This window comes from Rutilus rutilus, assembly GCF_951802725.1.
Source record: "Rutilus rutilus genome assembly, chromosome: 24".
NCBI classification, from domain to species: domain Eukaryota; kingdom Metazoa; phylum Chordata; class Actinopteri; order Cypriniformes; family Leuciscidae; genus Rutilus; species Rutilus rutilus.
In genome coordinates, this window is record NC_140228.1 from 18,612,775 (window position 1) to 18,627,161 (window position 14,387).

At 36.9% G+C, this 14,387-nt stretch overlaps 1 protein-coding gene across 4 annotated transcripts in view; it reads left to right on the plus strand.

Moving 5' to 3' along the window:
- tmem108 (transmembrane protein 108) overlaps positions 1-14,387 on the plus strand; it is a 66,811-nt gene that overhangs the window by 30,318 nt on the left and 22,106 nt on the right. The window contains exon 1 of one of the 4 annotated variants that reach the window (XM_084399161.1): positions 8,018-8,121. The exons of the other annotated variants lie outside the window; for them this stretch is intronic. The gene's annotated coding sequence lies outside the window, so the exon portion shown is untranslated. Of the gene's footprint in view, positions 1-8,017; positions 8,122-14,387 lie in introns of those variants that run through there. 4 annotated transcript variants of the gene reach the window in all.

The following is a 14,387-nucleotide window of genomic DNA, read 5'->3' on the forward strand; positions in this document are numbered from 1 at the left end:
CAGTGCGTTGAGCTCTCTCGGCCACCGTACAGATAAATTTGTGTAGGGTTAAGAAAGAGCAAAGACATTTGCTTTTCTGTTCCAACCCCTTCTTTCTTACCAAAAAATTCCTAAAAGCACAAGATGTGCTAATAGTAATGAAGGCCTTCTTGGATGAGTTCTTGGATCAACATATTTTGAATAAAATTTAGTCCTAACCGTATTCCTACCCCTAAACCTAATCCTACCCGTATCTTTTCCCTAAAATCAGATGGAAGTGATAGGTGAATAACACTTAACCCTGGTTGTAAGTCTAAACTTTACAGAAACTGTAAACTTGTCCCTCAAATCTGATCGATTGATTGGAATATTGTTCCAGGATCAACAATGATGTGTATCCAGGAACATGTTGTACTTTGTGAAATCTATGTATGTTCTATGTAGGCGTTTTAAGGGCAAGTTGTAAGGGTAGTGCCACGGAGTACTGGCCCGACAGTGGAAACGCAGCTTGATTTTGGCCTTGCGGCTCGAAGTACGAGGCTATTGGCCCCACCCGGCACGTTGTTAGCCCTGGTGCACACTGGCCAAACAGTGGAAAACAGGGTGATGTGTGTACATCTGGGGTGTGCTAAATGTAACACCTTTAGAATGTGGGGGAAGCTGTATTCTGCTGATTGGTCAGTTTGAATATCTCACATTGGGTTTTAGTCACATGGTCAAGCAAGGTATGAAAGAAGATTATAACTATTGCTCTGGCTCTGTTTCTTTGCCTGTCCTTCTTAGGGGTGTTTTACTCTTTTTCTCTCTATCTGAGCTCTGCCTTCTCCCTTTCCTTTCTATACACTTTCTATATTCTCTCTCTCTCTCTCTCTCTCTGGTTACATTCTACATTCTGCACATTTATGTTTTAACAACTTATAAGTCTAATTTGTAACCAATTCAAGTATAACCATAACCAAATATTGTCATTAAACCCTTTCAATTATAAATGATGTGCTAAGCAGTTTTGATTCAGTATTAAAGTGCTATCTATTGCAATACAATATAGTCAGACCATAGCAATGCTCTCCCACATATTTTGCTAATTCTAACTGCGCTTATTTCAGTCGTTGGTAAGTAGCAGTGGGTGGTAATAGACAAGAAATATACAGTTTTACGCCATCATGTTGACAATGTTTCTTTAGGCATTCAGCAATCTTGCAGCCTGAACCACTGTAGGGAAACCACCCTTACATGTGTAAGAACAACTATCAGTGGTATAATGGGTGATAGATTATAGATTCATAATTCAGTGTATGATAATAGTAGAATACATAACATGTTGAAACACTTTTTTGATAGAACACTGGCTAATTTCCTTGTCTTGGATTGTAGCTTCTGGGCTCGGGATGCATTTGTTCTGTTTAAATGTGGTCATAAACATACTACAAATAGGAATTGATCTATTGAGTTCTCTGCACCCAAAACACTGACCACAGATCGATCTCAGTAGAGCTAAACAAGACAGAATCTACACAGCCTTATGGATTTCTTAGTTTATATCTTGATCTTGTACACGTTCTGGTCTTAACTATATTCTTTTACCCAGAAGAAGATGTGATTTCTCAGAGGTTGCTCATGAAGTTCTCAGATAAGTTATAGAAGCAAAAAAGACTATATAGAGCTATACAATTATTGTACAGCATAACATTGACGATTTGGTCTTGGAAAATTTGATAAGAAATGTAATGATGACTTAAATTAACTTCTGATTGCAGACTTTGATATCGTAGCAAATCTAAGCACTTTTTGTAACATTGTAGAGATCTCAGAAACTCTATATATGAGACACGTGAGCTTACTAGGGTTTGAGAAATACAAGCTGGTGACAAAAATGTTGCTCTCCATTTTGTTTAGGAGAAACTGAAATATTAAAGGGCTCTCATTTGTGATGTTTCTTTCCTTTGAGTACTTTCTCTTTTCAGCATACTAATTAGTATTTGAATAGTTGGGTCTTGGGTATTTAAATGAGATTCTGCAAGTTTTGACACAGAGGACTGGAAAACAGCTCTGCATTGTAAACGATTTTCCTCTGTCCCACTTGGGGTGGTTGGTTCATCTTTCCAAAGCATCCCTTTATCTTATCTTCCTTTATTGTACTTGTTTATTTTTAATGTGCCCATGGGCTCTTTAGAGGCTTCTATAAGAAACCCCTTTTGCGATTAAAGTGGATCATGAATAACACCACTGTTAGCCACACTAGATTTTACAAGAAGTCTCTCATATGATCCAAAGGGACTTTCCATACAGTATGTATTTATTGGTGGTATTTTTATATAATAATTCAAGTATTATGCCTAGAAGGATGATAAATGGATGGTGCAAAATCTTTTGGTAGTGTAACACATTCAGATGACTACTACATTTTGTCTTTTTCTTTCTTAAAGGGATAGTTCACTAAAAAATGAAATATTCTGTCATCATTTACTCACCCTCATGTTGCTCCAAACCCATAAGGCTTTCGTTCACCTTCGAAAGGCAAATCAAGATATTTGAATGAAATCTGAAAAATGTTCTGTCCCTCCATTGACAGTCCACACAACTACCAATTTGTCATTTCAAAAAGTTCATGAAGAGATCGTAAAACGAATCCATATGAATAGAGTGATTTTGTCCAAAAATCGGTTTAGTCAGAAATCTCTCAGATTTCATTACAAATATCTTAATTTGTGTTTCGAAGATGAATGAAATTCTTACGGGTTTGGAATGACATTTTTTTTTTGCTTGTTTTTTTTTTTTTGGGTGAACTATCCCCTTAATGTGCAGTCACATTAGCAAAAAGGTCCATTGTCAATTGCATAGAGATGTATGAAGCACAGCTCATACAGACGTCACTTTCAAACCATGCAGCTTTCTGTTGGTCAACACAGTGAATTTACATGACCAACTTTAACCTGTTAAAATTTGCATTGGAGAAATCCTTCGCCTTCACGTGACATTCCTGATCATGTGGATTCCCATTGAAATGACTGGATTTCGGCTGTGAAAATGTTAATAACAGTACATTTACTGTATATTTTGCATTTGACTGCACTTTTAGCCATGAATAATGAGCCTGAAAAGCATGTCTGTGCCCAGTTATGGTGATAATCTGTGCACGCCACCCTCTATACTGTACACGCATTACACACAAGCATAGTCCTATATGCATGGCCGCTCATGACGAAAGAGGGAGGAAGTATGTAGTTTCCCCTCATTTATTGTACCTTTACTCCTACATTACTCCAGACTACTAGACCCTTTACCTATGATCTCAATTGAGGAATGTGCAGAATGTGTCAGTATGTTCGTTGTGTTTGTATTTTAATCTTGGTTGTTTCCCGTCGGTCCCTTTTTATGGTTTTTGCCCAGCACTGAGCCAAAAGCAACTACGATCTCTAAAATTAATTTGATGGTCACATGGTGGCACTTGGTAGTTTTGTGACTTGTTTCTTTTAATCAGATATTAAAATAATTGATATAAATATATATAAACTAGATTTATTAATGTTATATTAAAAACAAAATAAAATAATTTATAATAGTATATAAATAAATATATAAAATATATAATAATATTTGGTTCTTGTTCTTAAAGGTTTGACTGTACATGAATTGCTCCAAGATAATTCATATTTATAAAAAAAAATCTAATTGGCACTCAACATAAAAAAGAAGTAAAATTGTACCGTCGACCAATATAGGTTTGTCAATGGCTCATATCTAACGAGCAGGGTGGCTTATATAAAATAGAAATGTATATGATAAAATTTGGGGGGGGGGGGGGTGGGGGGGTTCATATAAGATTGTTTCGAAATCTACAGTAAGATTGGATCCTGGATTTCCTTTCCTACAGTTACAGCAACTTGTGCAGCAAGATAATGCAAAATGTCAGTCCAAAGTTAACTGCTACAAGAGGTTTAGTTGTTGTATGTGATAGGTGGCACATGAGAATTCACCAAATAGTCGTCTTAATATCCAGACTCAGTTTCACAGTTGCCCTGTCAGATATAGCCACTCACCAGCTCATCTTGTAAAAGGCTATGTAGAGTAGGTGACAGTCTGTCAGTGTGTATCCTCTCACACTGTCAGCATCTCACTGAATCTGTTTATGGCTACATCCACCGAGTCTCTCTACTGCTCACACTTACAGCTGGAGCGTAAAAAATCCCAACAAATGCTAACTGAAATAAGTTTGTTCAAAGACTATAGATATAGAAAGACGGTTCACTCCTACTTCTTATGAATGGGAGAAACTGCAATGCGCAATATGGTGAAATACGTCCCGCCTTCTAAATAAAAGAGCCAATCGCTGATCGGTAAAGTCATTGCGTCGCTGCAGCTGTGGTTAGAAGCTCTGGTTCCGATAAAAACCTACGACTCGCTTAGGACTGGAAATGCATATTGGCTGGTCTAGCCTAAAAAAAAGAAGCTTTTTTAACGCTATTTGACTATAAGAAACAACATTTATGGGGCAATTCATGTCAAATTTTGTTGCTGATTTGAAATATGTTATTTAATTTTGAGTTTGGCAAGCAGTTTTTGAGATTTCAGGATTGCCCCATTCAGATAGATAGGACTTGGGCTTGGATGACCGAAATAGCTGCCCGGAGGCGTTGCAAATATGGCCGCCGAGTGAACAGACATTTCTTGAAAGGGACTTTGGTTTGTTCAATGTGTGTCTGTGTAGAATGGCCAATGCATTCTCATCCTAGGGCGTCATTTACTGACACTTTTGACATTTCGTCTACATCCAACGCACATGGCACCCTTTAGCGTCAATATGACACGCACAGAGCTTTGTTCGGTTATGGGTAGGTTTAGGTCTGGGGTAGGGTTAGGGTTAGACCGCTAGGAGGCGCCTTCTGGCCCATATCTATCTGCGTCTTATATTGACGCTAAAGGGTGCCATGTGCGTTAGATGTAGACGAAATGTCAAAAGCGTCAGTATATGACGCCTTGGGATGAGATCGGGCTGGAATGGCACATGTAGTTATGTACATTAAAGTTGTTACGTACTGGAAGTAACAACAGATCTTTTCTTCTATATTGTGACATAGCCTTTGAGTGTAACGGATTATCAGAAAAGAAAAATCTATCCATCATTGCACTCAAAAATGAATACAAGCTTGCAGTTTAAATAAACAATATGTTATCAGAGAGAAGTCTGTTTCACTGGAAGTCAAGTCAAGTCAAGTCATCTTCATTTATATAGCGCTTTTAACAATGTAGATTGTTTCAAAGCAGCTTTACAGAGATAAGTGTATAATTTAAGGTAACAGAGATTGTTTTGGCTTTATAGTGGTTCTTTAATAAAATTATTTTCCAGCTAAAGTTAGTTTTGATTGATTCGCTTCCGTCGCAACGATCATTTGTTATTAAATTAGGGGCCGCTAAGACGACACCATTCTCTCTACACAGACTTTAAACGCGAACCTGTGATAAACGCTGATGGCGTTCACATGCGCATTAAGAATTGGTTCTATAGTTATGTGCGTTTGAATATATGTGCGCAGGTTTGTAATTCCCTACAAACCAAGCCTAAACAAAGTACTGGTCTTTCCTTATAAATTTTGATACAGAATTTTATTTTGTCACTTCGGGGTAGCGAAACGAATTTTCCCGACAACGCTTTATCTGGAGTGGTAAAGGGATCCTCCATAGGGAGAGACTAGTTGACACTTCAGCACTGCGTTGTCATCGGGTCCAGGCGAAGGTCCTTCATCAGATCTGGATACGGCCTGGATACGGCAGGCTGCGGGAAAACCTCGGGATAAACAAAGACACTAATATTAGCGTAGATGCCATTCTTCTTATGATGTAACGAGTACATCAGGATTTATGGGAAGTGTTCCCGGTTCCAGCTGACCTAATCTATGCAGCCTAACATTGAATTATAGAAGTCTATAATGTATTATGTGAATTCTAGGTCAAAGAGATGTGTCTTTAATCTGGCTTTGAACTGACAGAGTGTGTCTGCTTCCCGGACAATGTTAGGAAGACTGTTCCAAAGTTTTGGTGCTAAATAGGAAAAGGATCTACCGCCAGCAGTCGATTTTGATATTCTAGGTATTATCAACTGGCCGGAATTTTGAGATCGCAATAGATGTGAAGGACTATAATGCGTTAAGAGCTCGCTCAAGTACTGCAGAGCTAAACCATTTAGTGCTTTGTAAGTAATCAGCAATATTAAAAAATTTATGCGATGTTTAATTGGGAGCCAATGCAGTGTTGACAGAACCGGGCTAATATGGTCATACTTCCTGGTTCTGGTAAGAACTCGAGATTGAGTTGTCGAAAAAAAAGATTTAAAGATTAATTGAATTTAATTAACACAAGCAGTTTCTGCAATTAAATGAATGGGTTATGCCATTCTGCAATCAAATGTTATGTAAAATAAATATTTTACATAACATTTGCTAAAATAATTATAAATAAATAATTCTGAAGTGAACTAACTATAACTCAACTATTTTAAATTGATATAAAATAAATTAGTAAAATAAACAGATGTATACTTCAAATAGTAACTTTTGATTCTGTAATCCTATATTTTTTTACAAATAAAGATGCTGTTAAAAAACATAAGTAAACAACAGTAAAGTAATCCACAGTACACTGGATTGTATGGATTGGGAATCATTTTCTCAAAGACCATGCTAATTTTGAATACAGTCTACAGTAAATATGACATAAATATAACATAAACAAAGATTTAAAGTTGCTCGCTTTGTGCGTGTCCAGTGACAGCTGAACTCTCATATCCGTATCCAATTCACACGGCTTGGATCCTTCGCATGGATGAACCGTCACACACAGAATACACATTTTATAAAGGCTATGCACACAACAAGAACTAACAGCTGGATTTGCAGAAGTTTGCAAGATTTTAGGCATTGAGTGACTTCTTAAGGCCAATTCACACCACACAGACAAACACCAACAAACAAGTTGGCTGTTGCTTTTAGAATTTTATGAAAAATAACTGTCATGTTCACACTGCCCCCAACAAACACTGACAAACGCTGATTGAACGTGTTCAGTCGGGTGAAAACAAACGCCAACAGACGCCGAAAGGGGTAACACACTGATCTGACAAAACCCAACAAATGTGTTTGTTGGCATATCTGTCTGTGCAGTGTGAATTGGCCTTTAGATATTCAAAGACTTGTTTAAAATGCAGATATGCTGAATGCATACAATATGAATGAAGTATAGCATTTGCCTTTCAATTATTAGTCAAAACTTTTAAACGAAGAATGGGAGTTCACGCGTGTCTGCGCTGGGTTCTCAGCATTGTCAAAATAAAGGTCCCACCAACAACACTTAACGGGGCTAAGGAGAAAAACTTGTTAGCCAATGCCGATAATTAAAAATGCAAAATATTGATAGATAATATTGGCCTTGGTGATATATCGGTGGACCTCTAGTCAAATTTTTGTAGCATTTTATTTTTTCAAATAACTGTTATGATTGGCTAACCTCTGCGTATTTTCACTAATATGAGTGCTATAAAGCAAAGTCCAAAGCATGGACATAGGTGTCCATGTTATGTGTAATTATACATTTAATGACTGAGTAATAACAATTTACTACTTACTATAGGGTTAGGTTTTGGTTTAGGGTTATTTGCATGTAATTATGCATCATTTACAGTTACTACTACAGTAATTACATGTAACACGTGTAACAAGGACACCTGTAACAAAGTGTTACAGAATTTTCTATTAAACATTTTTTATTTGACTCTATTCTTTATATAAGTGTAGTGTATTTTGAGTGAATGTTTCGCCATTGGAAACTCAATCGACCCATTTCCCTCTTAGTGAAGCGTCTGAGCTGATTCACCCACACATTATCAAACCCACGAGTTCTCTGAGAATCAATGACTTTTGTGTTAATCTTTGATGGCACATCCATCATCTACACACACACTCAGTCATACACCTACACATGTACCTTTTTATGTGCCATGCTTCGTGACACACAGCTCAAACCCTCCATTTCTGAGCAGTTTCTAATGCCTCCGTTCTAATGCCTTAAATTTTAGATGCAAATTATTTTCCCAAGAGCTCTCATCTTGCTAATAATAGCGGATTCAATATTCCTGACCTAGGCTAGATGGTAAGTTGTTTACATTTGTCGAGCAACAGAGTTGATGTCTGAACACGGCTATGTGTAGATTGCTAAGCTGTCCGTTTTAGTTTTAGGGACGCACCAATATAAACATTTTGGGTGATACTGATACATGTTATGGACGACAATTATTCTATTAATCTTTATAAATGTGTCTAAATTAACGAATAATAGCACGCTAAAGACTAAAATGAATCATTCAAATGTTAATGAATTTAGGCATCACAACATAATGTACAGTTTGAAAATGTATATCTTAATTTAAAGACATTTCATTTTTGTTATTTTGTTCCACAAGATTAACCTTGAGCATACAATTAAATATCCAATACTGGGCTGATAAAAAACAACAAATATTGACAGATAATTGATAAGGTACAGATAATTTGTGCATCTCTAATTTTACTATTTTAAGTCTGTTTTGAACTGTTTAAAGTATCATAACATAAAGCTGTTTGTGCCAGTAGAGAATTTTTTTAATTTGTTAAATATTTACTTCACTAAATTATTCAAAAGCTAAAAATCATTATTTAAATAATATATCAAACTTGTTTATAAAAACATTTTCTTTTAATAAAAACCCTCACAATGATCAAAGACCTTCATGAGCATTTAAAAAAAATTGAATTTTGCACGTTACGAAAATACTTTTTTTCAGTTAAATCTCTGGCAAAAATAACTATTGCAATATTGTGATATAAAATGATTCATTTTGTAATACCGCCCCCACCCTGCTTGATTGAAAGTTTGTTTTTCAAAAGTGAACTGACATTGCTAAGACAACATCTTTTACGATTCATTTAGCGCTTAATCGCTGAGCTAAATGCGCTGTTGTGCTGTGTGTCTTATGAAGGGACATCATTTTAAGAGGCCCTTTGGCTTTTTTGGTGTTAGAGACTCTGACGGGTTTTGTCGCCTTCCTCGTGGGAGACGTGAAAGGCATGCTGGGAAGGTAATGCACTTTTAATGGGCTGGTGCAGAGCCCTGCAGCTGTGACGGCCCATGTCTGATTGATTACACGTCTCCGGGGGCCGGCAGAGTGACGCAGCAGCTGCAATTCATCGCTGAACAACCAGTCGTGATTCAGCAGAACCCCGCACTGGTATCCAGGCAGTGCTGCTCATAGGGGATGTGTTATTGTCTGGCCTTGTGATTCATTTTTACATAGATTAATTTTTAATCTCGGGACATGGATAGGAACATGGTGCTTTTATTGAATCAGGCAGTGAATACTGATGATGATTTTCTGACCATTTGTGGTTTCGTACCTGATGCTCATGAAACATCAAATCCTGTGGAGGCAATCGTATGTGAATATATACAATATTACTGGTTTTACTGTATTTATTACTGTACGTGATCAAATAAATGCTGCCTTGGTGAGCCTTTTTTTAATTAAGAAATCGTATTGACCCCTTTTGTTTTGAATGGTATGTATATATTATTCAGTTTTTGCACTAAAACAGCCATTTACCACTTGTTGGCTGCTGTTGTATATTTAATTGTTCATGCTCATTTCCACTATTTTTACATTTAAATGATCTTTGCCGGCATCTAACACTCATTTAATGTTAATTTGTACTAATAATTCAAAATTCTGCTATATGTAACATTGTGCAAATCATTAATGTCCATTTTTCATTCTTCACATTGTAGTGTTCTAAAAAGTTTTTTTTTTAGATTAACTTATCATATCTGTGTCACGGGTTGGTTCCACACAGAAGCAAGTTCAGGATTTATTTGCAGCAGTCTTTATTAAACTAATATGGGGCTGTTACACAACACCGTTTTTCAACAATAAAACTGAAAACTTTTTATGCATTTTGGCCGTTTATTTACACAACAGCTTTTGAAAACTATACCGTTAACTACTCTGAGAAACTGTGAAGTCATGCATATTACGTGTTCAGTCTACAGGCACGTGGTGTTTCTTTACAAAGTGACATTGCCAACTACTGGCCTGGCAGCATAATACAGTGTTTTTAATCATTTTTGCGCATCCGAGTGAACACACGTACATCTGCAAGGTTTCTGTTAAAGATCACCTCATCTGGAAAGCCTCTGCTGTTTATTAACATCTGATAGACGTCTTTAAGATGTAAGTTTTACATACATTCTAAATTTTCATTTTCTAAATGTCTATCTGACTGGAAACGTCCTTTAGACGTATTGCAGATGAGCAAACACTCTATATTAGTATAATATTAGTAAAAACGAGCACTATAATCATGAATAGATGCACGTTGATGGACTTCCAAAGACATACACCCATTCACGCCCATTATAAAGCTTGGAAGAGCCAGGACATTTTTTAATATAACTCCGATTGTATTCGTCTGAAAGAAGAATGTCATATACACCTGGGATGGCTTCAGGGTGAGTAAATCATGGGCTAATTTTCATTTTTGGGTGAACTATCCCTTAGACACACAGGAAGACATCTTGACATGAAATGCCAGACATCTGTCTGGATATAAGAGAGGACACTGCTGTGTCATCAGCGATACTGGGGCTTGTGTGGCATTCCACATGCTTTTGCTACCATGATGAGACTCTCAAACACACATAAACAGAAAACACATGTGCTGCATGCTAATCACCATCAGAGAAACAAACATCAAAACTAACACACCAAAGGACTAATTCTCCCTCGTCAGACCTGCTTCTAACCCTCTTGGAATACATTAAACCCCATTCCCAAACTTTTAACTCCTTCCTTTATCGGAAGTATCGGATTTAACAGAATGTTTTTAATCAGATTTTGCTCAGTTCGATTAGCTAGAAGCATTAGCATTCGCATACTTGGGTAAAGTAGGCTATGTGCTAAACTGGTATATTTAGCCTTTATACACTATTTCAATTAAGTTTCAAACAGGTTCTAATATAAATCTTTTCTTTAACAGATAAAAAAAAAAAAAAAAAACATGTGGTTGTGCATATGCAAATAGCATTTTCTGGAGCTCAGATAAAACTGGATTGCTCCTCTTCTCTTAAAGTAGCAACACATGTCAAACAATCTTATCTTAGACTTACAAGACCTTGTTAGCTTCTGCAGAAGCCCAGAGGAAATTATGTCATGTAATACATAGTGAATGTGAGAGTGGCCCAGGTTTAATTGGATTAATGAGTCCTTGTAAACGAATTAGTGAGTGAGTGCAGTCAATATTCAAAGTCAATCACCTTGACTAGTGAACAAGATACCATGAGAGACTCACTCTGACCTCACAGAGAACAAGCACATAATTAAGTTTGCAAATGCTCTCATGACTTCATGTACTGTGTTGTGTAAATTAGTCAACATGAAATCATACTTGGCCCTCTTTATTTTCTCAATTATGTCATACACACAATTCACTGGTGCATGTTATTATGAAGAAAATTATTTATTGGAAATGTATTAACTTTTTTGCCCCTAAAACAACTTAGCTTTTTTTTACTGTTGCAAAGGCAAAGACATATAATATTACCTTCTTTTAACTACCAAAAGATCATTACCATCTAATTTTCCAGATTCAATTAAATCAACATCGATAAGGATTAATTATGTGTAGTGAATGCTGTATCGTATCAATCTATAGCATTTGGCAGATACTTATATCCAAAGCGACTTACATTGCATTGAAGGTACACGTTTCATCAGTCTTGGTAATCGAACATGTGACGTTGGTTTTACTCATGCGCTGTTGTTCTACTGCTCTGGTGTCGGGTTACATTGATGCCATAAGTTGGCAATGGCATGAAGCGATATATTTTTGTTTCGATTAATTAATGCACGGAATATTCCACTTATGTTTCACCTCGCCACATTGAGTTATGAAAATAAGCTTACGTATGTTCAAGTGTTTGTGTTTCCAATAAGTTTGGGTTTTAGTTAGTTATTTGATGCTACTAAAATGGGGTGTAACATCATGATTGTGTTCGTGATTGAGTCTGCGAGAGCGGGAGTATGGCCTGGATCTTGATGCCACGGCTCCATCTCAGGATCACTGTTGCCCAGACTCGGGCTTCGAATGATGTAATCATTTCTGGGATATTTTGGCTTCATTTTTTCATTAGCCGCTATTTCTATGAGCCACTTTACGTAAGCTGTCCGCCATATTGGAACGGTCAAATATAAAAGTACAAATCATGTTTTAAATGTAATAGAGGAGAGCAGGGCACAACCTAACACTTTTTGACTTTCTCAGTTTGTGTAAATTCACTTGGGGTTCAGTGAATACATTTTTTCCCACAATCATTTTCCACGTCTAGTACAATTATGTGGTTTTGTTTCATTCATGTGGGGTACAAGACCAACTAAAATATTTTTGTCAATAAAATACAATTATTAACTTCTTCATATAAAAGAATGGCATTTTTTAATAACCCGGCTACTGTCTTCTGGTTAGATCAGCATTAAAGAACTATCTCAACTGTTAAATAGCAGATATAAGATTAAAATAATATCAGATTTTTCTCGTTTTAAATAAACACAAAAAACAGAGATGAAAAATTACCTAAAGAAATCAAATTTTGCTATAGTTATATAAACGTTCAATGATCCAAATATTTTTTAATTTTGGCGCAACTATTTCTCTATATAGTGTTGATATGACAACTAGTAAATGTGTGGAAACTTTTAAACCATGTACCGCAGTGTTAGTTTGTGTCCTGCTCACCATTATTTTTGCAGCAAATGCGGTTTCACAAACCTCTATTTAAGCTTCAAAACTGATGAGTTACCCTGAAGCAAACGTGACAATTTCTCCGCCTTTGGGAGTCTAACTGTGAAATACAGACAAACATAAAGGCAGAAGCTTTCTTATTCCTGTCGGGAGCGATCTGAGGGGATCCATTGACAGCTTTTATTTCACGACACCATCTCAGCTGACCTTGGCTCATCTCAAAGCCCTTGTCCTTCCAGACAGACAATTTAGAGGTGCTGTCTCAAAACTGACCCGGGACGTCTGCAAACCGTCATCATTAACGTAAACCAAACATCGCCTTGGGAAAGCAAGGGCTGTTTTTTTCAGTCTGTTGGCTCAAGGGCTTAAAGCACACGTGGCTAATATCTCCATGTCAAGTTTGATTTTCTCTGTATTGTTCTCACAGTTGTGACGAGATTTGAATATCATTTTCAGTTCAGGTTGCCATGGTGACTGAAGCAGGGTCTCTATGTGCCAGTTGCCATGCAGTGGTTTGTTAGAAAAGAAGTACAAATGCCACTGCATGCTATCTAACAGCGAGTTGTACCTCCTATTTTCAGGCTTTACTCGTTTTGTGGCCTCTCAATTTGTCTTGTACTTGTAGTTTTTACTCTATTGACCTCGCCTCTGTTGTCTGAGAAAATGTGCTTGCGTCTGTTTCCCTCCTGGCGCAGGTGGGCATGACTCACAAATGGACTTTCTTCCTACACAAACTCACACACACGGTTGCTTTTACTGAATGTGTCGTGAATCACAGACATTCTCACAGGTGCCGTGATGACGTTGCAGTGACTACTGCACACACACATAAAAGCGGTGTGTTTACTGATTGAGACGTCATGATCTGTATTGATTGAGAAGTCAGAAAGCTCAGCGGTTGAATTTTCTCGACTGGCTGTGTTGAACAATAATGAGATGAAGATTACGGGAACAGGTTTATAACCTCTCGCCTGTTGAACAGGCTGCAGACATGATGAACCAAATGGAAATTATTTGCAAAAAATATTCATTAACCGATTGTCGAAATCAAGTCTTATAATAGATAATAATTGAATTGTATTGAGAAGTGAGGCAGTTTGATATGATAAATAATAAGTGGTGGTGAGCTGATCGTTCAGGTAATAAGTCTTATAGTAATAATAAGTAATAAGTGTGTGTGTGTGTGTGTGTGTGTGCGCGCGCGCGCGTGTGTGTGTGTGTGCGTGTGTGTGTGTGTGTGTGTGTGTGTGTGTGTGTGTGTGTGTGTGTGTGTGTGAGAGAGATTGTAACGCTCTTTTCCATCATTTGATCATAATTTAATGAATAACTGCTGCCATGATCTGTAGAAAATGTACACAAATATGTCTCATAAATTAAATTCATTTTAGTGCCAGCTTTCCAGCACTAATAGCAGTTTTTTTGTGTGTGTGTGAATAAGGCATATTCTTTAAAGAGCATAATAAAAGGTAAAGTTCACCCAAAAATGAAAATTCTGTAATAATTTTCTCACCCTGTATGAATTTTGGTAGCACTTTATTTTACAGTCCTGTTCCTCGTGTACATACTATGTACTTATTATAGTTATTACAA